Consider the following 24,406-nt stretch of genomic DNA (forward strand, 5'->3'; position numbering starts at 1 on the left):
AATGTGCTATGTCTGTTCAAGATAAGAATGTAACGTATCATAATTGGCTTGTATCCAAATCTCTAGCTTCATTTTCTGCCTACACTACAGCTCGCAGCATTTGTAAATCAATTATTAACGAGTCCAAACTCGGTTTTAAACAGGCTCAGAATAAAAACTTACTTCTTGTTCAAATAGTAGTTGAGCATTGTGGTCGTTGCCAAAGCTATTGGGGGAAACTTCTGTCCATCTGCACTCTCGCCTTCGTTACAATCCAATTAACTCCACTCTCAACTAAAATAAAGTCGACTTACTAACATACTACTTTCCTGCTTTGTATCTGCGATCTTGGTAAATCACATCCTACCGTAATCAATACACTGTACGCATTGCCTCCCGTGATCTCCCGACAGAAGAATATTAGAAGAATTATGAACAATCTTGATATAAAGAGTGCTCAGGTTCCGATGGCATTCCTCCACTTATTATTCTCAAAACCTTTACTCCTGAACTTGCTTTTGTTCAGTGTCGTCTTTTTTGCACTTACTTATTCCACTGGTGTTTTTCATTCTGCTTGGAAATTTGCTCACATCCAGCCAATTCCTTAAAAGAGTAACAAATCCCTCCCATCCAATTATCGACCTATCGCACTTACCTTTACCCTTTCAAAAATAATGGAGAAATCTATCAACTGCCAACTCTTCTTAAGTTGCCTCTGAATTTGACCAAAGATATAATTCACCGATATAAATGCTGTCAATGTCGATCCACTGGTGATGCATTGGCTTATTTTACTCATCAATAGACAAATTTAGTGGAAAATTTTGGTGAAAACCAAAAAGTTGCTCTTGAAATTTCTAAGAATTTTGATGGTATTAGATATGCGGTTTCTGTCTGAGAAAAAAACATACCATTATGGGTAGGACAGTTGGTAGAATTGTTGTCCTCTCTACACTGGGCGGAAAAGACCCGAGTTCTAATCCTATCGACGACGTGGGGAATTTTTCTGGTCCTTTTTTTCTCCCGGAAACTTGGATTGTTCTTCCAGAAAACAAATCGACAACAGAATACATGAAATTTACAGACAATATATATGGCGCAATATGGCCTAAGTCGCTGACGCGGCTAAAACTTTACAACAAACCAAAATAACTTGCTTTCCAAAGCATTCTGACACTCAACCAGTCATTATACTTCACTTTCCAACTTCAAACTCACAGATCCAGAACTTTTTCTCTTCCTCATTTATCCCTTCAATTTCTGTTTTGGAGCATAATAGCCTTTAGCTCGTTGGCCCGTAAAACCTCTAATAACAACAACAACTGTTTTTCGAGCAAACTTCTTTCCCGTATATTTCCCTAAAATCAGTCTACAGAGATTCAAGTCAACAGTTATCTTCTGTCTTCTCAGCCTTCAACCAATGCACTGTACTAAGTACTATAGCTTTTAATTCCTTTGTTTGTTTATAGCTTTCGTATAAAAATAAATAAATAAAAAATAAATGAAATGATATGTTTTTCGTTTTGTCGATCCTTAGAGCTGACGTTTGGATTAGGTCTAGTCCAGCCTTCCACGTTAACATGCTCCTGTAACATATGTCAACTTCAAGTTCCAAGTCTGTTATGGTGCAGCGGTAATATTTTCATCAGTTAGACTCTCAATAATATTTTTTAAATTTGAGAAATGTGATAATGAGTCTCTCTCTAGATTCCACAACTCTAATTTACCTATGAATGCATTTATTGAACTTATTTTTGGCAGTGTGAAATTAAAAATCGTTCTTTCAATTTTACTGTTATATCAATAAGAAAACCGAAATCCATCAACCAAACATTGTCATTCAAATGGGCACAAGATTCATTCCTTGACGTCAGAAATTTTGTTTTCACCTCCGTTATGAAACCTAGAGACTGTCACGAGTACTTTTTCCTCTACTTTGTGATCTTACTTTCGTATGCAAGAGAAAATAGTCATATTTATTTTGACTAAAACCAATTTGAACAAATTGCGCCCAGCTCTTATCGAACTTATTATTTTTGTTACATTTTTATAACATGTTCAAAACTAAGTACTTTTGCAGTATTAGGAAACAAATTTCGTAAATAAACCGTGGCTCAATAAACCCAATTTTACAAGCTGTCATTGCGATTGCACCATTCATAGCAATTGCACTCAAATTTTGTAAAGAATGTTTCTTCCTTGGGCGAATTGAAGATTTCATAAATATCTTCATCCCTTATTTTTACTTTTCATGGAATAATTTTAATAAATTCTTCCTTGGCGGAAAACTCATTAAACTCTATATTCATAGCAGTAACTAATTGAGAAGAGTCTGTGGATTCATCCCTTTACAATAAGAAGAAAATACAGTTGCGTAAACTGCCGCCGTAGCCTAGTGGTCAGGCGCGCGGGTGCATAAGTACACGTGCCTTGAGTGACCGGGGTTCAAGCCCGTGACTACTGAATACGGTGCTGTTTCTTGTATTCTGTCTATTTGTGAACTCCTCTGACCGTTTGGTCGTCCCGGAGTATAAACAGAAAATTTATTTATTTTTATTTACTTGCAAACCCTTACGCTGTATTGGCTGCAGCTTCGATTTTTCACGAAATTGTCCTTGCTGATAGATAATTGAATCGTGTTTATCACCAAAGCCATTTCATCTTAATTTTTAAAAATCTTGGAAAATGATTCAGCAGTTTTCAACATGAAGTCTTTGTCAACAAATGCGAAATTATTTGAACTAAGGCAATCATTATACTTTTTTATTGCTGAATTGGTATCGTAAAAATGCTTAGTTATATTTTTAGATATAACAGAAATCCTTTCTTTTTTTTTCTGATTCAGAGTAACAGAAAACTACTGCTAAAATTCCGATGTAGTGTCCTGAAGCGCAGGTCTTTGGAAGAGCAGCACTGGCATTGCACAATCCTTTCGGTTATAATCAATAAAACAAAGTTGTTCTTCCCAATCGAAACACAGTGTACTAAAAAATGTACCAAAAAGGAAGGCAAAATACATGCTTTACTTGTACTTGAGCTCTATAGCAAGTTATATAATTAAAAAAAATTATTAAAGATTTTGTAGCCGTTGTTGAAACAATTTACTTTGTCAGAAAAAAAGGGAGGAGGTTTTCTCATCCTCTCGTGCTTTTATTATTTTAATTTTTTGGTCGGATGTGTTTTAAGTGTCTAGTAAATGCAGATGTCTTAATCCTCATAGTAGAAAGAACTTTACCACGAATTGTTTTGGTATTTCCACTTGCAAGACAACTGTAAACATAGCAGGTGATCGCTGGAAACCGCTTGCTATCTGATGAGAGCTAGCAACTTGCGAAACAGTTTTTCAAAGCAGTGCTTCGGTTTTTAAATAATAGGTCAAATCTTTTGGCAATGCCATTTATTTAAAAAGTAGTGCAGTACCGAGGCGATTGTAGTAAAGGCAGAGCTCTTTCTGCTGTGAACTTTAAGGCCAGTTTAAGTCGTGCTGTCTGCAAGATATAAATGAGAAAAGTGCAAATTGCGTGCTTAATAATGAAATTTGCTGGTGAACTACTGGTATATTGTTTATTGAAAGAGAGACGTTTTGGCCTGTCGTAAAATCGAGGTGGCCCTCGCAAAATTGATCGGCATTCCTTTAGAAAAAGAAATGTAACCTACTATTTCAGTACAATTACGTGATATTTTTTTCAAGGTGTTTTTTTTTCCCATGATATTTATAAAGCTATTCGGTCCCCCCTCGCAATACGGGGGGGTCTGAGGAAACTCTGTGCTAATGGCTGAGTTATTTGTTTTGAATGAATTAAGATTGGGGGACACTATTGTACTTTTTTATTTATTTTATTTATTTAAATTTGTTCGTGGTATACACCTCACCAGAAACGGCCTATACTACGTGTTAATATTCAGAAAATTTATTTTTACAAGGGAATATGGAATATAAAGAAACTACCGCAATAGTGGTACAGTATTTAAAATATACAAGATAACGTTTCAAGGTTCTGCTGAGTTCTGTACATTATGCTACTCACTGGCCAAAAAAATTAGAAAACTTTATTCAATGTCTAGTGTGGCTACCATTTGCCGGAATTACAGACGAAGAAGGATGGAAGTAACACGACCTTCTAACGGTATGAGTGGATCAGATAACAGAACTTATTCCATAACACCTCCATCCGCTTAATAGTCGACGAGGCAGTCTGGATGTGTGGCGTAGTGAGGTTCCCGCCACACATTCACCCTGCCAATAATGCAAAAAAAAAAGTGTAAATAGAGGCTCGTCAAACCACATATCTTTTTTCCATTGCTCCACAGTCCAGTCTTGATGTCGGCAGAACCACTCCAGTCGAATCTTTCGGTTTTTATAGAAAGAAGTGGCTTTCGTACAGGTACACACCTACCAAATCCCAGATGCTTAAACTCCCGCCGTCTAGTTCTTTCTTTGCCAAATTTGAATTTTTCAATCTGAAAACCGGCTTTCTGCCGCATTTCTTCCTTTTTAGAGCTGAAGCTGCATTCTCCTTTCGTCTTCCACTCAATGTATACTTTTTTGTTGTTTTTATTGTTCTTCTTCTTGTTTTTATATTATACTTTAGATTGCCTTCGAAACTCCAGTGATTTCCTTTGTTTTCTCAATTGTGACTTGTGCTAAACATGATCCAACAATAACACCATCCTGAAAATCGGAAAGATCAGCTGTCTTTTTTTTCCACGACGGGACTAAGAAGCTCCAGGAAAGCGTGTAGTATTTATCTGACACCAAGAAACTTGACCATACCATGTCGAAACTTATATTTGCATACCATACGTTTAATTGTCTGTTAACTCCATTTGGATAAAGTTGGAACAATACCTTGGATTCCAAGGTATTGAACAATACGTTGGAAAAAATCAGCCAAGAACTGAACTTTTCATAATAAGTGTAACATTTCAAATTTTGCTTTATAAAATGCATAATACGTTTATGAAAGGTTCAGTGCTTGGCTGATTTTCCAAGTACTGTATACACATGACCCCAGAAACGGTTTTCCCAAATTTCATTAAAATGGGACCAATAGAAATCCGGCCGTTTACACAGAACTTAGGACAACTTGTGTTGTCCTAACTGCTGTATACTCGATATGGTCATTTGTATAATCGAAAGCGCCAGTAGTCTTTTCAAATGCTTTTCCAACGAGGACGTAATATTTTACGGTTTAAATTAACGTTTATCTTTGGACAACTGCATAATTTGGCTATTATCGTGGACATTCTCTCTGTTTTGTGTCGTTTGGCTACTTCCATTGAACATTACAGTAACCGTAAGTTTGTTTAACAAACATGGAAACATTAGAAGGGACCTTTTAGGCAATCTCTAACCGCGCAATTACACTAGTTTTTGTCTAACTGTAGAAGTTAACGTTGCATTATTTACTGATATTCATTATTTACAGCAGACTGTCCAAAACTGACGAAGAAAGAGGTCAAACCTGCTGCTGAAAATAGATACGCTTCATTCATTACAGAAGCGGTTTGTGATTCGCACTATGGGAGTGTGCTACAGTACTGTTGGGGGGGGGGGGGGTGGTAAATGGTGTGTTATTTTTTTACTTGTATCTTCTTTTTTTTGTATTAATTTATATTTATTTATTTATTATATTTATATATCCCCTTATAAACCCCTCCCACTTTAACACCTGACTTGATTGATCTCAGAAAATCCCAGACTCACGGGGACCTCAATTATATTAAGTATTCTTACACTGGACTGGCTGAGTTTCGGAATGACAGACACACACATTTTTATGTAGAATAATACAATGTTTATTAACATATCATACATAAAAACTTGCAATAATATCTAACTGATTATAATATTTGGTTGGAAACTTGTTATCTTTCTAACTTTTAAATGTGTATATATCTTGATCTCAAACCTTATTTCACCAACAATTATCCAATTCTAATACATATTCTTATACATTATATCATGGTGTCTCTTCATGTTTTTACATGGGCTTCGATAGGGCGTAGTATTCACCTCATACAATCCGTCTCACTCTACTCCTAAACAGTCTGTATAATGGAACAACAAACTACCAGTCAATGAACTGGCTAACAAAATCTTTAAGGGTTCGTTTCTCAAACTTGTAAGGAAAATACATTTATTCAATCAAACATTTACTTGTAGCCAGGTTAACAGTAAACATTAATCAACTCAATTAAATAGTACCTTCTGATCAATTAATCCACAACTCCTAAATAGTTCACCTGTTAATCAACTCCTACTCCAATCAGATATACTCACAATAATTCAACTTTCATAATAAATTAAAGTTCAACCTTTAACTTCACACTGGTTAGAAACCTTTACTCAATCGTTAACAATTCTTAGTTAATTATTACCTCTTTCTTTCTATCAAGCTTTAATATATAGGACTTCACTTCCAATTACAGATTACTTACGCCTTAATGATATTACACTTATATACATAAATTCATCACTTAGACATCCCTCCTTAACTATTTAGCATCCTCCTATAGTCCTTCCCTTATTAATATAGGTACATTTATTCTCAGTAAACTTCCTAACACTTACGTGATTGTCTGGACTTTTCTCCCTGCTCGGATTTCTTTCCTATCTGCCCTTCGTGTACTGGAATGCGGAAGGCGCCCATCCGGGATCACGGTAATCTTTCTGATGTTTTCCTACAGGGTACTGCGCGGCTGGATTTAAATCTGGATCCTATATTCCTTTCTAGTCGGCATTTTTTTCTTCCGTGGACTGAGGTGCTTTCCTAGTAGGCCGGTCGTTCGACTGCTCATTTGATTATTCTTTGCCTAAAGAATTCTCAGAGTGTGTTTCTCTTTTCTCCTTCCATACTGCTTCAATGTCTACAGGTGAACATTCCTTCCTATTGTAGTCGTACGCAGAGTTCTTATCACAACTTCCATCTACCCCAGGACTTAGACCACGACTCCAACTTAGACCACGACTTTCCTTCCTCAGAAAAACTCCTCGAATCTCCCCAGTATCAATTTTCCAGCCCCTTCTCTACGTTCTCTCAAAAATCCCACCGCTTTCTTCCTGGCCAATCGTTGACTTCCCCATCCTTTCCTTCATGATCCTATTCGTCCCCCTTCATTTCCGTGGGCGTGTTTTCTTTTTCCTAGTGTGACCGAACTTCCGTTAGTCTGGAAATTACGAGATCATTCTAGAAATTAAACGTAAGTTCCGGTCAGCTAAGAGAGTTTCAGGCTTTCTTTGTGACCTCACCCCCATTACTACGTCGCCCACACCTGCTAGAGGTCGAACCGTGAAATTTATTAATAGGGCCACTTCCGCACTCAGTGCCCTTTCTATAGTGTATATGCTCCTGTCTTAAGTGGGATTTGTTTCGGTCCATTATAATTACTTTTACTGACTCGCTTAAGGAATTTCTTTACAACCGAGATTTAACTAACTGGGTGTGTTTGGACTAACCTTCGAATTTCAGTGTTTCTTAACAAATGATACTTGTCTGAAACTAACTATATTCGCCACAATTAATTCTTCCAATATTTAACAAACTTTATAATTTATTGTAAGGCTGGGTCCTTACAGTACCGAGGAAGAGAAATTAGTGCGATTCAGAAAGAGTGAAACTCACATCGGTAAACGACCCTAAAATCGCTAAATATACCGGTGTTGTAATGTTTCCGTCAGGACTGTTCAAAGCGTGGCACAAAATGACTTAATAAATTTAATCAAAAATTAAAAATTCATCGTTTTAGAATTTTAATAAAATATTCATTAGGTTCAGATCATTGCGAAAAGTTAGTGTAAAAATAAATGAATTTTAGTTCTGTTCTACATTGCAAGTCAGTTCTTTGGAGAGGGACCGTATTTGTATCGCAATAAAAATGTGGGTGGCTAACTGTGGTACAAAACACAAAGTATTCAAAGTCAGGAGCGGGCCGTCCCGAGGGTGAAGGGATGCACCACCAACGTTCAAGGGGCGTCTGTAAACCTGAAACTTATATACACATATGAAGAAAATTTTAAAGGGGACGCCAAATTTCAATTGGCACCCGGGCACATATTGCGATTGGCACCCGGGCGCCACATACCCTAGGAACGCTCCTGTTCAACGTATTTTTGCGTTTCAGGCGGTCTCCAGGATTCCCCCTATACGGCGCGGTTTCGTCTGTAAGGCGTATGCCAAAGCCGGCGGTATGTGAGAGTGCGGGTGTGTCGTGTGTGTGGTTCTGTTGAATGTTGAGTGTCCCCACCTGGCGACTTTGTGGCCAGGGGTCGGGTGACACCCTGCCATCCCTTGCCACGAGGAGGCGGGCCAGGGACTCGTTACAAAGCACAGTGAGTACAAGAGTGGTTCGGACAATAATGTGGTGACCTCCCATTTCCAGCCCAGATCCCAATCCTTTTGCTTGTTTCGGAACAACTTAAAAGCCAGAAGCAAGACGTTCTGGTTCAAGCGAGATCAAACTGCCGGAGCCTCAGCTCCGGATCCTACTCCACTTATTCCCCTTAGAGGAATAAGTGGAGTAAGATTCCATTCTCCACATGCCAAAAACTTTTAGAAGCAGGGGTTAATGATCTCTTAAGCCGTAGAGGAGGGGTCATTATCGATATTAAGAATTTTTTTTTCCACTCATATGTTACACTATTTAGAATAAAAAGAAATTTGTTTCATTTGTGCTCACTTTGGGGAATGTGTACACGTTTTCCTCCCTTCTATTTTTATGGAGTATCCTTTATTGATGAAAGACCTTCCCCGCTTCCTTCTAGGTTTCAGCAACGAACTACTTTATCATCATTTCGGGCAGACTTACAGGCTTCACCTCTTTTGTTCCTCCTCCCCTACACGCACGCGTACACAATGGCAGCCAATTATCCCAGTCACCCTATCCTTCTATGAATTTCGCACCAGGTCCAGTGTTTCTTCCATCCCAGTAAATGTTCCTTCGAAATCCGACAGACCATCTGAATGCATCGACTCTATTCACACGCCATCTTTTGTCCTGATGTTTCCTTCTATTGATGGCACCCCTCATTCATTGTGCACCCCGTACGTCATTGTAACTGTTACACTTTATATATATATTTTTTTTTTTTAAATTAATTTATTTATTTAAAAGCAGCTCTTACGTTGTTATTGGAAGTTTAGTCCTGTTTTGTCTGATTTCTGTTATAAAAAAAAAAGAAAAAAAAAAAATAAAATAAGCAGCAGTAGCAGTAGTCAGACACGCAACTCACTGGTAATAATGGACCACGTATTTTGCTGCGTTGTGCAGGTACGAATTAAGCGAAGCTTTAAGCTTTATCTGCACTAATTTAACCTTTTTATAAATAGAATTTTTTTTAATTAAAAAATAATCAGATAGCAGAAATTTAAGGGTTGCCAAAGGCCATCCACGAAGCCGGCTTAACCAAGAAACCGCCGTGCGAAGAAAACAAGTATTACGTTGTAATCGTCACCTTTTTTTTAAAATCTTTTTCATTAACGCCGATACTCCAACTACTGCGCAGAACGAGCTTCCTGTTTCGCGATTAAATTATGCACCTAAAACTGTGCATTAAGAAACCCGACATTTTCCCACAATCTCGAAACAAAACAAAGTAGATACATCAAATGCAATTAGTATACGCTTGCGTGTTATGCTCTTTTCGTATGCGTGTGTGCATACATTAAGACATCCCTCATATATGACATTCTTCAGTTCCCGAATTTAATTTGCTGTTTCCTGACCACGTATTAAATTAAACTCTGGCAGAATACTTATAAAAGCAAATTAAATTTTGCAACTTAATGATACGGATGTTCCGTATTATATTGTGATAACACGCGAAATCCCCGAGCTAATACACCAAACTCGCCTCATCTTTGGAATAAAAGGGGAATTTTTAGACCTGTGCCAAACAGCTTTCGAATACTCAACTAGTAACGTATTATTAATTAAAGACACAATGAAATGGTGTCATCAGTTTTTTGTGGCCTGAATATGAATTGTTATTAAATAAATTTGGCAATTTACCAAACATCTGTAAATTTCCGACCAACTTAACTTGTTTATCCGAAGAGTCTCAGCATTTAATAATAATGTCTGGGTTAATGTCTGGTATTTACGAACCATTTCTTCGAAGAAATTACTATCTCGAAGCTGTCGGGGGTCTGCCACGATTCCGAGGAAAATTAATGTTTCCCAAAATCTTCGATGAAAATTCAGAAGTGTAAAATAGCGGTTGGGAGGCCATTACGCGAATGAATGATTTTCCCACTGTTTCGCAATTTCGAATATCATCAGTTGCTGTTTAAAATTATTATTTTTTTTTTTTTGTTTTGTTTTTTTTTCTGGAAAACTGGAGGGGCAGGCACTGAGGGACATTGTACTATCCAATAATTAAACAAGTTAGTTAGATAATGTACGCATCACGTTCGATAATCAAATCACGTATTTGTGCGTTAAGCGCCAAAGCAACTAAGGTTATGAGGAGTTTTTATATATATAGTGTGTAAATTGCGTGTATCCTGTGGTCGATGCTGTTTGATGGACAAAAAAACACGAACTTCCTGGGGAGGGGACACATTATCCCCCGGCTGAGACCGACTAACTCAGCGACGTTGTGAAAAAAGCCCGTAAAAATTCCTCGCGTCATTAACGGGATTCGAACCCGAGCATTTTAATTTCTATAGTGCACTCGAGAAATGTTTTACTTATTTATTTATATCATAATCTCATCACGTGATGTTCACAACGTGTTGGGGAGCATTAGCAGTTTTTTATTCTTTTTATTTATTTATTTTTTTTTTGTTTTTTTATGTAAGGTAGTTTGCATAGAGAATATGGGTTAACCTACAGACATGATATTTGGTAAAGAAGGCCATAAGAATATTCTGAAATTCTTGAAATTCTGAAGGGGTTTGTAGCTGTAAGAACAAAATTCTTACACTTATCCTAGCGAATGTTATGTTATAAATATTATAACATAACAAGAAAAAAAAGATGTAAATAGTAAATAATATTATTTACATAGGATGATTTTCAACCAGATTTCGATCGCTCTGTACCATACAGTCAAGTAGGGGAGGATTAACGTAACAACGGGGGGTAGCAGGACGGTACACAAGACAATGGGAGCACTGGAACACTAGTACAAAGGGAGCACCGCAAGGCCAGTTCATGGTCGCATAAACAGAAAGTGAGCAGCTCTTTGGAAGAAAGAACAAGGGAACCGATTCCCCCTTGTGGTGAGGAAGATTTTAAGAACTAGGAGGGTGAAGAAAACCCTGGATGCGATATACACTATGTAGAAATGGCTGCCGCTATTTGAAACAGACCGACTCCTTGAGCACTTACTAATTTCAAGGAGCGGTAGAGAAGAAACAGAGTGGACTAATGGCGGTAAGTGAATCGGGAATGATCACAAGGAAATATCTAGAAATTTCTAGACGCCCTGTAGTTCATCGAAGTTGATGAAAATTTCGTAAACAGGAAGTTACCCCAGTAGAGGGAGGGCGAAGAAAAAACGGAAGAAGTGGGAGAGAGCGAATGAGAATAATGAGATGATGGAGAACGAACGACGATTGGATTAAAATAGAATGAGCGGCTGAAACAAAAGGCAGATGCAAGACAGGGAAGAGAAGAGTTTTTTATTGGGAGAGAAAGAGGGTTTTTGTGGGAGAGTTGTGAGTTTTGGCAGTGTGGAAGTTTGGAGAGTTCCCGTGGAGATGCCTGAGTGATGTGCGGCTGGAAAGAAATCCCGAGAAGTGCCGGGAGAATCGCCAGAAAGTAGCGGCCAGAGTAATGAGTTGTGGGAGATGCTGTTTAAGAGTTGTTGAAATAGGAAGGAGATAATCCTTGAAAGATGGAAACACCTATGCTGGAGCTGAGTAAAAAGGATCGAAAAGCCTCACCATAGAACGATAAGGAAGAGCTACATAGCCAGGCTTCTTAATAAAGCAGTAAGAAGAGTCCTGATAATCCTATTATGCTTCCCAGTTTCGTCGAACTGATCAGACGCCCAAAAAGCAGGCCGGAGCAACTTATTTAATAGCCGTATGGAAAGAAGAGCGAGTTCCTGAACGTAGGAGAATCCCTGTAGATGAACAGCAGTACTTTGCCGATGAAAAATTCCAGTTGGAGCCTGATGATGCCCTATGCTGTTGATGATGAGTCACCCCTGAACTGAGAAAAGGTAGTGTAATGAGTGATTCCCTAAGTTAATATGTAAGTACGAGATAATAATTTTAAGCTAGATTTGAAGAGAAGGACTTTAGAAAAATGTTTATTTAGTCGATAGATTTGGTATTGATTAGTATAAAAAAGGAAGAAAAGGGTTCATAGATGTATGTACTTCATCTCAAGGATAAGTTAAAGCAAGGAAGATTTAGATACATGTACTTGAGACTGGTATGTTCTAAGTTAAGATGTAAAGGTGTTTTATGTACTTGAAACGTTACAAGATATTAAGATTGAATTATTTTGGAAGGGATAAATTAATGAAAGATTATAGCGGGGATTTATAAATCTAAGACAATATCCATAGAGGTGTTAAGCCCACTGAGGTAATTCCAGTTGGGAAGTTTAACTGTTAGAAAGTAAAAATAATGTTATGAGATGTAACCTAAACCAGAAGGAGAAAAAGCAGAAAGACACGAAGAGACATATTATATCATTTGCTATTAATTTTACATCTTAACACACATATAATGCCAGTTATTAACATTATACCAATTGATGTTGTATGATACAATTCTTTAATGTATATACTGTGAAATAAACAAATTTGTATATGGTTATCATGTGTAGTATTGAGTCATTCTGAATACTCAGCCAGTCCAGAGGAGACATACACGAACTATTATTCCCCCAGAATCTGTGATCTTCTGTGCAGTATACAAGTCAGGTGTTAACGTGGAGGGGAGGTAAATTAAGGGGGAAATTTAATTGAGAAATACAAAGTTAAAAGAGGTGGGTCTGGAAGGATAACGTGAGATAACGAGATTTATGATTAAAGAAATTTATTAATAAGTAATAAATAAATAAAAAATAATAAATAATAAAAAAAAAAATATTATCCCCCCAGAATAATCATCCTCAAACAAACCATCCCCCACAATTGGCGAGCAAAGCCAGGATATATCCTCACGACGGAAGGCTGGTGTTCAGAACGACAGAATAAAAAGTAATTTAGTTGCTGAAACTGAGGAAAAAATTCAGCTGGCGAGCCAGAAAAAAGAATAGTAAGTATAATAGGTTGATTAATTTGAGGTAATGTGCATATAGTTGTGAATTGATTAAGATATATATATAATTTTGGAATTAAAGAGGAATTAGATTGTTAGTTAAGTTAAACCCCCAAAGATAAGTCATGGCTACAAGGAGAGCGAACAGCAGTAGGGATAGAGAAATGGAAAATAATAATGGACGGGAGACATCAGTAGAAACTATTATTTCCAGTGTAGGGAACGATAATAGGGGGACACTCAAACTAAGTAAGTTTTTAAAAACATTTAGGGGCGAGCCATCAGAAAGCATAGACTATTTTCTACGGAGACTAAAACTGATTAAAGAAAAGGAAGGCCTGTCTGAACTGGAAATAGTCATGATGGCGGAATTCAAGCTGGAGGGCAGGGCCCAGACTAAATATTTAGAGGAGACCCAAGCGATGGAGGTGGAAACCCTAGATGAATTTGAAAAGATATTAAGAAAGCTATTTTCCCGGAAAAACTCTTTTCTAGAAGGAATAGGTATATTAAATAACTACTCTCAAACAAGTAGGGAAACAGTAGAAGAGTATCATAAAAGATTTATAAATGTAAAATTAAATACAGAAGTATCGGAAAAAGAAAGTAGCGCTTTTGACAAAATCCTGATGGGGCAGTTTTTGATGGGGGTCAGGGATAAATACAAAAAAGAAATTTTGAGGAGAAAACCAAATTCATTAGCAGAGGCCCTGGAACTAGCCGTAGAGGAGCAAAAATTAGATTTCCAAAGTCGGGGGGCAATTAGAAGGGACATAAATATAGTATCAACGGGAGAAGAGACAAAACCAAGCAGTACTAAAGAAAAAGGGGGCGAAAATAAGCTAGAGGGACTAGAGAGACAGATAGCTGGGATGGAAGTTAAATTAAATAGATTATTAGGAGAATTGAACACAAAAAAGAACGCTCAAGATCAAGATAATAGACAGTGGGGCGAAAACACTCAAACGGGGCAGATCACAAGAGGTGGATACAGCAGGGGGTGTATAGGAGAAGTCAAAGAAGTTAGGCGAGAAAGATATGGAAAGAAATGCTATATATGCGGGCGAAGCAATCACTGGACTAAGAACTGCTGGTACAGGGATAGATATCACGGGGACAGAAATAAACACTGCCAAGACAGGGGCACAAATCAAGGGCAGCATATAAGCATGAATGCTCTGCATCTTAGACGCTGGAAAAATAATTCCTGTGGAAAAGGGGGGAATAAATCAGGCAGCAAAAGGACGATGCCACACACACTTAGAAGTAAGTTTATGAATAAAGAACCAATAGTTTTGGCCACCCTAGAACATAAATGGAATCATCCAAGGCAAGTGAAGTGTTATAGGTGTAGCAGATATGGGCATATAGCCAGATTCTGCTGGACTCAGATGGTGGATCAGGGAGTCAAGTATGGGAATACTGATCCCAGAAAGTCATGGAAGATCAAGACAGGTCGATTTTATCCTTGGCGCTCAAGAAACTTCATATTTGGTCCAATAGAGTGCAAGGATAGGCCAGAAATGAGAGAGATGAATTATGGAAGTCCGGTAGGTGAGAGAAACGATAAGAGATCAAGCTCGGAAATTGAAAAGAAAGAAAAGAAGTGGAAAGAGACTGAAAAAATTGATGTGAAAGGGCGAAAGAAGGGACCCAGACGGCGGAATAGAACCAAAACACTACACGTAGGAACATTAGAAGTAAAGGAGAAAGATAAAGAGAAACATGAAGATAGCGAAATGTTAAATAAAGTGGAAGAAAGTGGAGGTGAAAAGAATGACAACTTGGTAAATGAATCAACAGAGCAGAAAAGAATCGAATGGCCATGGAACCACATAACTGAAACTTCCTATGGGAAAAGGGCCCTCAAGTTGAAAGAGACAAACAGGCTACAACAAATGTGTCTAGGAGCAGCATTTAATGAGAACATGGGATGGGAATAGTTTTAGTGAAGCCCAAAATATACACTTAAGTAGTGTACATGTATATTATAGTATTTAGGATAATCTAGAAGGGCAATTAAAGGTGTTGGCATGTACTTGCTTGGAGACAGATCAAAAGGGAATATACAGTTGTTGTTAATAAGTAGGCCATGGAAGAAGACGCACAAGCAGGGAACCTGTAAAAAATTTATAATGGGGATATAAATTTTAGAGGGAGGCGGAAGGAATGTAAGAACAAAATTCTTACACTTATCCTAGCGAATGTTATGTTATAAATATTATAACATAACAAGAAAAAAAAGATGTAAATAGTAAATAATATTATTTACATAGGATGATTTTCAACCAGATTTCGATCGCTCTGTACCATACAGTCAAGTAGGGGAGGATTAACGTAACAACGGGGGGTAGCAGGACGGTACACAAGACAATGGGAGCACTGGAACACTAGTACAAAGGGAGCACCGCAAGGCCAGTTCATGGTCGCATAAACAGAAAGTGAGCAGCTCTTTGGAAGAAAGAACAAGGGAACCGATTCCCCCTTGTGGTGAGGAAGATTTTAAGAACTAGGAGGGTGAAGAAAACCCTGGATGCGATATACACTATGTAGAAATGGCTGCCGCTATTTGAAACAGACCGACTCCTTGAGCACTTACTAATTTCAAGGAGCGGTAGAGAAGAAACAGAGTGGACTAATGGCGGTAAGTGAATCGGGAATGATCACAAGGAAATATCTAGAAATTTCTAGACGCCCTGTAGTTCATCGAAGTTGATGAAAATTTCGTAAACAGGAAGTTACCCCAGTAGAGGGAGGGCCAAGAAAAAACGGAAGAAGTGGGAGAGAGCGAATGAGAATAATGAGATGATGGAGAACGAACGACGATTGGATTAAAATAGAATGAGCGGCTGAAACAAAAGGCAGATGCAAGACAGGGAAGAGAAGAGTTTTTATTGGGAGAGAAAGAGGGTTTTTGTGGGAGAGTTGTGAGTTTTGGCAGTGTGGAAGTTTGGAGAGTTCCCGTGGAGATGCCTGAGTGATGTGCGGCTGGAAAGAAATCCCGAGAAGTGCCGGGAGAATCGCCAGAAAGTAGCGGCCAGAGTAATGAGTTGTGGGAGATGCTGTTTAAGAGTTGTTGAAATAGGAAGGAGATAATCCTTGAAAGATGGAAACACCTATGCTGGAGCTGAGTAAAAAGGATCGAAAAGCCTCACCATAGAACGATAAGGAAGAGCTACATAGCCAGGCTTCTTAATAAAGCAGTAAGAAGAGTCCTGATAATCCTATTATGCTTCCCAGTTTCGTCGAACTGATCAGACGCCCAAAAAGCAGGCCGGAGCAACTTATTTAATAGCCGTATGGAAAGAAGAGCGAGTTCCTGAACGTAGGAGAATCCCTGTAGATGAACAGCAGTACTTTGCCGATGAAAAATTCCAGTTGGAGCCTGATGATGCCCTATGCTGTTGATGATGAGTCGCCCCTGAACTGAGAAAAGGTAGTGTAAAGAGTGATTCCCTAAGTTAATATGTAAGTACGAGATAATAATTTTAAGCTAGATTTGAAGAGAAGGACTTTAGAAAAATGTTTATTTAGTCGATAGATTTGGTATTGATTAGTATAAAAAAGGAAGAAAAGGGTTCATAGATGTATGTACTTCATCTCAAGGATAAGTTAAAGCAAGGAAGATTTAGATACATGTACTTGAGACTGGTATGTTCTAAGTTAAGATGTAAAGGTGTTTTATGTACTTGAAACGTTACAAGATATTAAGATTGAATTATTTTGGAAGGGATAAATTAATGAAAGATTATAGCGGGGATTTATGAATCTAGGACAATATCCATAGAAGTGTTAAGCCCACTGAGGTAATTCCAGTTGGGAAGTTTAACTGTTAGAAAGTAAAAATAATGTTATGAGATGTAACCTAAACCAGAAGGAGAAAAAGCAGAAAGACACGAAGAGACATATTATATCATTTGCTATTAATTTTACATCTTAACACACATATAATGCCAGTTATTAACATTATACCAATTGATGTTGTATGATACAATTCTTTAATGTATATACTGTGAAATAAACAAATTTGTATATGGTTATCATGTGTAGTATTGAGTCATTCTGAATACTCAGCCAGTCCAGAGGAGACATACACGAACTATTATTCCCCCAGAATCTGTGATCTTCTGTGCAGTATACAAGTCAGGTGTTAACGTGGAGGGGAGGTAAATTAAGGGGGAAATTTAATTGAGAAATACAAAGTTAAAAGAGGTGGGTCTGGAAGGATAACGTGAGATAACGAGATTTATGATTAAAGAAATTTATTAATAAGTAATAAATAAATAAAAAATAATAAATAATAAAAAAAAAAATATTATCCCCCCAGAATAATCATCCTCAAACAAACCATCCCCCACATAGCTGCTGTTTCAAATTTATTGTTTTGTTTCTGTTGGGATTATAACTGAGCTGTCGAATCGGAATTGACCTAAAACCTTCCCGTGGATTAACAGAACGTATACTCTGACTTCTTTAGTGAATAATATATACTGTGTTCAAACATCTGAAATATACTTCGTCTGTATATGGAAATAATTCGAAATTTTATGGGGGGAAAAAAATGGCGAATTTCTATTTTAGCCCAATTTCATGAAATTTAGTATCGTTCGAAAAATCTTTCTAAGAGATCAAAATATAAAAAAATAAATTCACGATAATATGTCCACTGGAAATCCTAGAGGAGCCGAGTTATTACATGCGGACGGACGGACATGGCGAAGACAACAGACGTGCTATGGATATGTAATGCGTTCACATGGATATACGGATTAAAAAGGTAACTGTTCGTAGAGCGCAGACAAAAATAATAATGTAGGTCACAAATTTTATTAAAGGAATTTCAGTTAATTCTTTTTTAAGGCAGAAACTTACTACATATCTAACTTTGTGATTTTCTTCCCCCTCCCACTCCCAGGAATAACTTCCGTTGACGGGCTTATTTTCTAATGACCATTATATTTAACATTTCGTTTTCGGTACGAGTACTTTGTGTTCGCAATTTCTCCAACCTCCATCTTTCAGCTGTGTTCTCCTCTTCCTTCTTCATCTCCTCTCTGTAATCCATCTGCTTTCTTGTTCCCACTTTCTCATCTTTACAATTTCAGTTTGTGTCCGCGTATTCCTTCATCTCTACGTGTAGTAGCTCTGTTTTCTTCTGTTTTCCATCTTCTTTCCGTCTCGTAACTCCCACTCCTGTGTGTCGTCAGTGACAAGTGCAAGTGGCTCGACTTAACCAACCGTCGTCTATCACAAAGTTAACATCCGCTCAGCTTCGGCACTATCAGAGAAACACGTAGCCCGGAGCACGCCATCGCACCTTCGAAATAAAAGGGATTTGGAGCTGCACGAGAGGCCGTAAACAGTTCCAAATGTCGAGAAATTATTGCCCGTTCAGGAACAGAATTTCCATGGATGCGGAAAGTGCACGAGCAATATTTTTCGAGCCAAATTTCCAACACTCGGGCGTTCGCACGGACGAGTAACGTAAGTGTAAAAGCCCCTTTTTCACACACGGTCGCTATCCTGATTACCACAACCCGCTGCGGCACGGTGACCTATCCGTTTGATCGTAAACTCCATCTGTGTGTGCCCGCACACCGTCGGCGCAGCTTACCGGTTCGTCCTCCAGTAGCAGCATTTGGCGATGATCGGATGGGCATGCTAAAAGGGGAGTAAACAGATATAAAAATTAATGCCGCTCGTTTATATGGGGGAATAAAAGAAGGGGGGAAAGAACAAGGTTACAACTCGCACATCTCGATATATTTGAACTTGTGTCGCTCCGGTGGTTCGTATTTTTTTTCCCCCCTAACGGCCGTTTTGGTGAAAAGGCAATGAGTGCGGATGCGACGCACGTGCCGAAAGCCATACTCCGGTGGTAAGTGGCGGAGAGTTGTTCACCTAACGTTTTACGGGAGAGACGAATCTTTTTATTAAATTGGCTGTCGGCAGAAAGTCGAAAAGAACCGGCTTCGGCAATGGCTCCTTGCGCAGCTCAATTACACGTTTCAGTTGATTTAGGATTTTCGCTTCATTGAGCAACACGTCCGGCGACGCTCCCGTCTCTATTTCATCGCTCCTCGAAATAATAGGAACGCGTTGGATTATATTTTGGGGAAGTAGTTTGATCAGTTTTCGCAGTTTATGAGTTGGAAGTATGATTTTGGAAACACTCGAGAGCCCAGGACAGTGGTGAAGTCCTTACTTTGTATACAAGTCCTTCCTTGTATTAAATTAATGTAAATTACGAACTGCCAAAATGTATTTAGCTATACCCTCCCTTGTATGATATTACTATATAGAAGGGGGTATCGGGGGTTTTATATTCTTTTCTCTGATTATAAACCACCCTCGTACGTTTCAACCGAGAAAACCTAGCTGTTGCTTACTTCCTACCCCTGTCTCATTCGGCCATTAGCCTAGTGGCGTGGCCTTTTAGCAGGGCAGAGCCGAAAGACAATCGACGCATGGCAGCATTTGCGAAAGGCACTGAGCGTTTAAAGTTTAATTATAAAAAAAAAAAAAATCCCTGAGGGTTATTTGTAAACAATCCCAGATCATAACACTGTGGCTGGATTTATTACAATACTTAAATCTCCTGGCTTCCTGTATTTAAACATTGCAAAAGTTTTTTTTTCGCTGTCACTTAGGAAATATAAGCGCAAACTCTGTTTTAATCTATCCACACTGATTGTGAATATGTTCGTAGACACGACAGCTGGGCAAATATCCCATAATTCAGTCTATTTGTTCAAAATACCTACACTTAAATAAAATAAAACAAAACACAACACTCGGAACTACGTCGAACTCGAATAAGAGGTTAATGAAAGAGCAAACCTTTCGAAATAATAAGATCGATCAGTTTTCACACTTTGAGTTGGAAATATGATTTTGAAAGAGTTCTGAGATATATATATATGAGCAGCGAAAGGCATTCCCCTTCTTGTACCCCCCTGAGCAATGCCGTCCTTTTAATATTGCTGAATTTCGCTTACTGAAGAAAATTGAAAAGATAGGAGTGTTTTTTTTTCCCCACGGCACTAACATCGAACTCTCCCCCCCATTCCCCACCTTTTATTTGGCATTCACTACTTTTAAATAAAGCGCATATCTCAAACGAGAACTATCTGCTACTTATACACGTGTGGCCTTTTATCTTGTTGTAAATCACCGAAATTAAAAGTTCGTATAAATTTGCATTATCAGACTTAATATAAAAAAGCTGTGCTGTTCTTTTGGTTGTACCTGTTTCTCTTCGTTTCCTGTATTCTGGAGTATGCAAAGTTCATTTTCGATAAACTATTTTCAATCAGCTCCAACCAGTTTTTCAATATTATATAAAAATGAATTCGTTTTTAATAACACAGGCTCGTGTTTCGATAATAGGACAACCCTAATAGTGGTTTGCTTTTAACGTTTTTACTGCCAGTCGTCTGCGTATTTGCCATTAAAACTTCGTTTTTTTTTTTTTTTTCTTTTCCTTTTTTTTTTTCCTTCGTGAAACACGAACTTACTTCGGTAATCAGCTGTTTTTACTAAGAAAAAACGTTATTCAGATCTGCTACTTTTCAGGATAGAATTTCGAAGCATTCCTCCAATTAAGATTTGTTCTTTTATAGGTCGATTAAATTTATTATGCAGTTGTAGTGACTTTGGTTTCACCATAGACCGTAGAAATTCTCTGTGAAAGGTTTTTTTTTTTTTTTTTTTTTTTACTCATTCAGGATTGCACTTAGTCTGTTCGCCTATTGTACGTAAAAGTTCTAAAAATATAAGTACAGTATTTAATATAACTAAAGTATAACGTGTCTCGTCAAAAATGAGCAATATTGCGCTATATTTCACATACTGATGCGCCCGTTAAAAGTAGTGATGAACGTAATCGACAGGTCATGATCGATTGTTTCGATTATAGCAAATCATTAGATTATCTCATATCATTAGAATGATTCATCCGAGGATGACAACTCATTCGATATTTCATTCGTTTATATCATTCTAATGATATTAATAAAATGGTAAGCAGTTAGTAATTACTACTCATTATGGCTCATTTAGGAATTTTGCTTGTTTAAATAAAAGTTTTTAGATTGTTTCGATAACTTACGCGCCCACAACGCGTTCGTAGACGCTGCACAAAAATCACAGTTAAAACTGTAGAACGCTTTCTTCTCATTATTATAACAGTGTATTCCGTTTTTTTTTTTCGTTTTTTTTTTCATGTATTTTAATTAAATTCAAATAAATTTGGTTTTAACTTACATGCAAATAAAGTTTGTGCAATTTTGTTTTATTATTAATTTTCTTGTTTCCGATACTTGCGATATAACAAAAAAAGTAATAATAATAATCGAGATTTGTGATGTACTGTTTTGTAAAGTTTAATGTAACTGTTTATTTGTTTATTTATAACTTCTTAAAAGTAAATACTCAATGGTCGTTAACTTAACTTATTTACTAACTGCTTTAAAGTAATAAAAACTTTATAACTGTGTTCGTGAAATATACTGCTAGACGAGATAAGATGGTTTTTTTTTTTTTTTTTTTTTTTTATGTGAATAGACGGGGAGGGAGAAATGCAGTTGTCTTCATCACCAGCTGGGGCAGGCGACTGCCACGCGCGTTAACGGTATTCCTTGCCGGACGTATCGGTGATATTGATCTGTTCATGGATGGGATGGAGAGAAGAGAAAGAGTATGGAGCAGATGTTAGACGGGGAGAGATAATTAAATGGATTCACATCTGACATGGCATTTTAGTGTATGTTCAGAAACGACATGTAGATGTCTGTCTACATGCACACACGACATCTGGCGACCAAATGTGCTAAGTATTATTCACGTAGGGTACGCCCCGATAAACACTGTGACATAACACACTCCCCATTGCAGGGGTGCCTCCCGTGCATTAGGAAACCGGACACTTACTTAAAAATATATTGACTGGGGTTTTACGAGAGAATATCCCGCAAACAGCGCCACCACTTGGTGAGTGAAACTTGTTTCTGTATCTGAAACTTTTGAAATGTAGCATTTTAATTTATGTCAATTCACCTTTCCCTGAAACAGTACGAAGAACGTAACGCATTAAGCGTAACAAAGACATTGATTTAAAAATTGTAAGAATCAAACATGTTTTTTTTTTTTTTTTTTTTTTTTTTTACTTTATAAAACATTGTCAAATTTATAATTTAATTCAGTCGATATTTCTGTACGTTAATCCAGGACTCAAAATGGAAAATGCAGAACACTCGTTAATAAAATATGCTATTTTTAATAATCAAGTATGTGTAAATTACGAATCGGAAGCTGTTCTTCAAAACGTACTCAACAAAATCTTTATAATTATTATTATTTCTTTTTTATTCGATCGCTGTTTTCCTCTTCCCCCTTGGACACTTCATGACATGCAGTATCTCCCTCCCCCGATACTGCATTTCATGAAAATCTTCTTCAGGACACAATTTAACCTTGCTTTCATCTGTACTTTTAGATATACTGTATTTTGTACGATAGGGAGCTCCTTATCTCGCGCTTCAAATCTGTTGTAGCTTTCACTTTATTGTAATCTGGGAAGTGAGAGTTATTGAAATAAAATACCTTTTGATCAGCAGCAAGCACGCAGTCTTTCGAGTTCTGCAAATTCCAGTAGGTGACGCTTTGGATATTACCGATACAGCAAAAGAAGCTAATACGTTGGCCGCATCCAGGGTTGCAATACGGCGATTTCAAGTGCAGGAAACTGATGTTATTCCGACTTTGAGAAATGATTTACCCAAATTCGATTACTTTTCGTAGCTCGCCCACGACTTTTCCATTACTCCTTTCCTGAAGGTGAAGAAGGTATCACCTTGAGAAAGCCGACTAGAAGGATGTTCGAATGCATATGACACTGAAGAACGTGGACTCTCTCTCTCGCAGCTATCTTGTTGAATATTTCGATAACCGCCACCCCCCCTTTTCCCACACACTCTTCCTTCCTCCTCCTACACACATTTATACAAGGGAAGTGTCTTCTGCAGCTGCAGGACTTGAACTGGGAGATACGGAAAGTAAAATAGACTGTATTCAGTATTTCAAAAAAAAAATTCATATTTCAAAAACAGTTTCCAAAAACATAATAAAAAATTGCTAAAAAATCTAGAAATAAAAAACAATAAAAGACTACAACGAACAGTAAGGTGAAATACGAGTGTATGCAGATGACGACAGTATGTCGGCATGGATTAGAAGTCGGTGATGGCGAGTTACGAGGGTGTTCTACTACGTAATGTGAGTCAGGTGGCTACAAGAACAAATTAATAAAAGGCAGAAAAAGTTGCACGATGTGCGAATTCAGTGTAGTACATACCAGTTAATTCTATTATGTTCAAAAAACCTGACTGAAATTAATGCCAAAGAAAGTTATTCGTCAATCTGAAATGTTCATTATACTTGTACAGTATTTGGCTGCATGTGGTCACAACATTTAAAGAAATTTCAATTGATTTTTGGTAGTATTCGTTGGAAAATTGTCAAAGAAAAAAATGTCACCAGAAAGCTTTGTATATATCCCAGTTAGTGAACAAATGGGAGACGGGGTCTGAACTTGACAGTTCGGATAGTTGAGCAGTGTCTGGAGGAAGGATCCATCAAAATAATACAGTGCGTGGTACAACTAGATGTTCCTGGGCCAGGGCAAAATAACATTTTGCGCACCCCTAGGCTCCCCTTAACATTATAAATTAACTACGAATTATTAATGAAATGCAGCATGGTACGTGGCGAGTTCACACATTTGCGACATTTCAAAGTTAAAAATTTGACAATAAATAAATATTATTTGTTAAACCATCAACTCTTAAGCAACAGTTTCTTCTTCTTCTAGTCACATAGCTCCCTGAGGAGCTGTTGTGGCCACCAACAAATTCCTCCAACTGCATAGATCGTGTGCTCTACGAGCAGCATCGCAAAGTGTCATGGCCAGAAGTTCACTGATCCCATCCTTCCACCTAGTTGTAGGTCTTCCTCTGCACCTCTTCCTCTCGGTTTTTCCTTCCATTATATTCTTCAACAGAAAGTTTTTCCTTCTTACTATATGACCAAAAAACTTGAGTTTTCTTTTGTTGATGTTATGAAGAAGAATTTTAGGCCTGCCAATTTTATTCAATACCCACTCATTTGTTCTTCGATCCAAGTAAGAAATACGCAGTATTCTCCTG

General features: G+C 37.7%; 1 protein-coding gene across 2 annotated transcripts in view; it reads left to right on the top strand.

The window, feature by feature from the left end:
• The window catches only part of LOC150081655 (rap guanine nucleotide exchange factor 2-like), a 900,618-nt gene that overhangs the window by 35,891 nt on the left and 840,321 nt on the right, over positions 1–24,406 (top strand). The gene's annotated exons all lie outside the window — the stretch shown is intronic.

This window comes from Mastigoproctus giganteus, chromosome 8 (assembly GCF_048544385.1).
Source record: "Mastigoproctus giganteus isolate SK-2022 chromosome 8, ASM4854438v1, whole genome shotgun sequence".
NCBI classification, from domain to species: Eukaryota; Metazoa; Arthropoda; class Arachnida; order Uropygi; family Thelyphonidae; genus Mastigoproctus; species Mastigoproctus giganteus.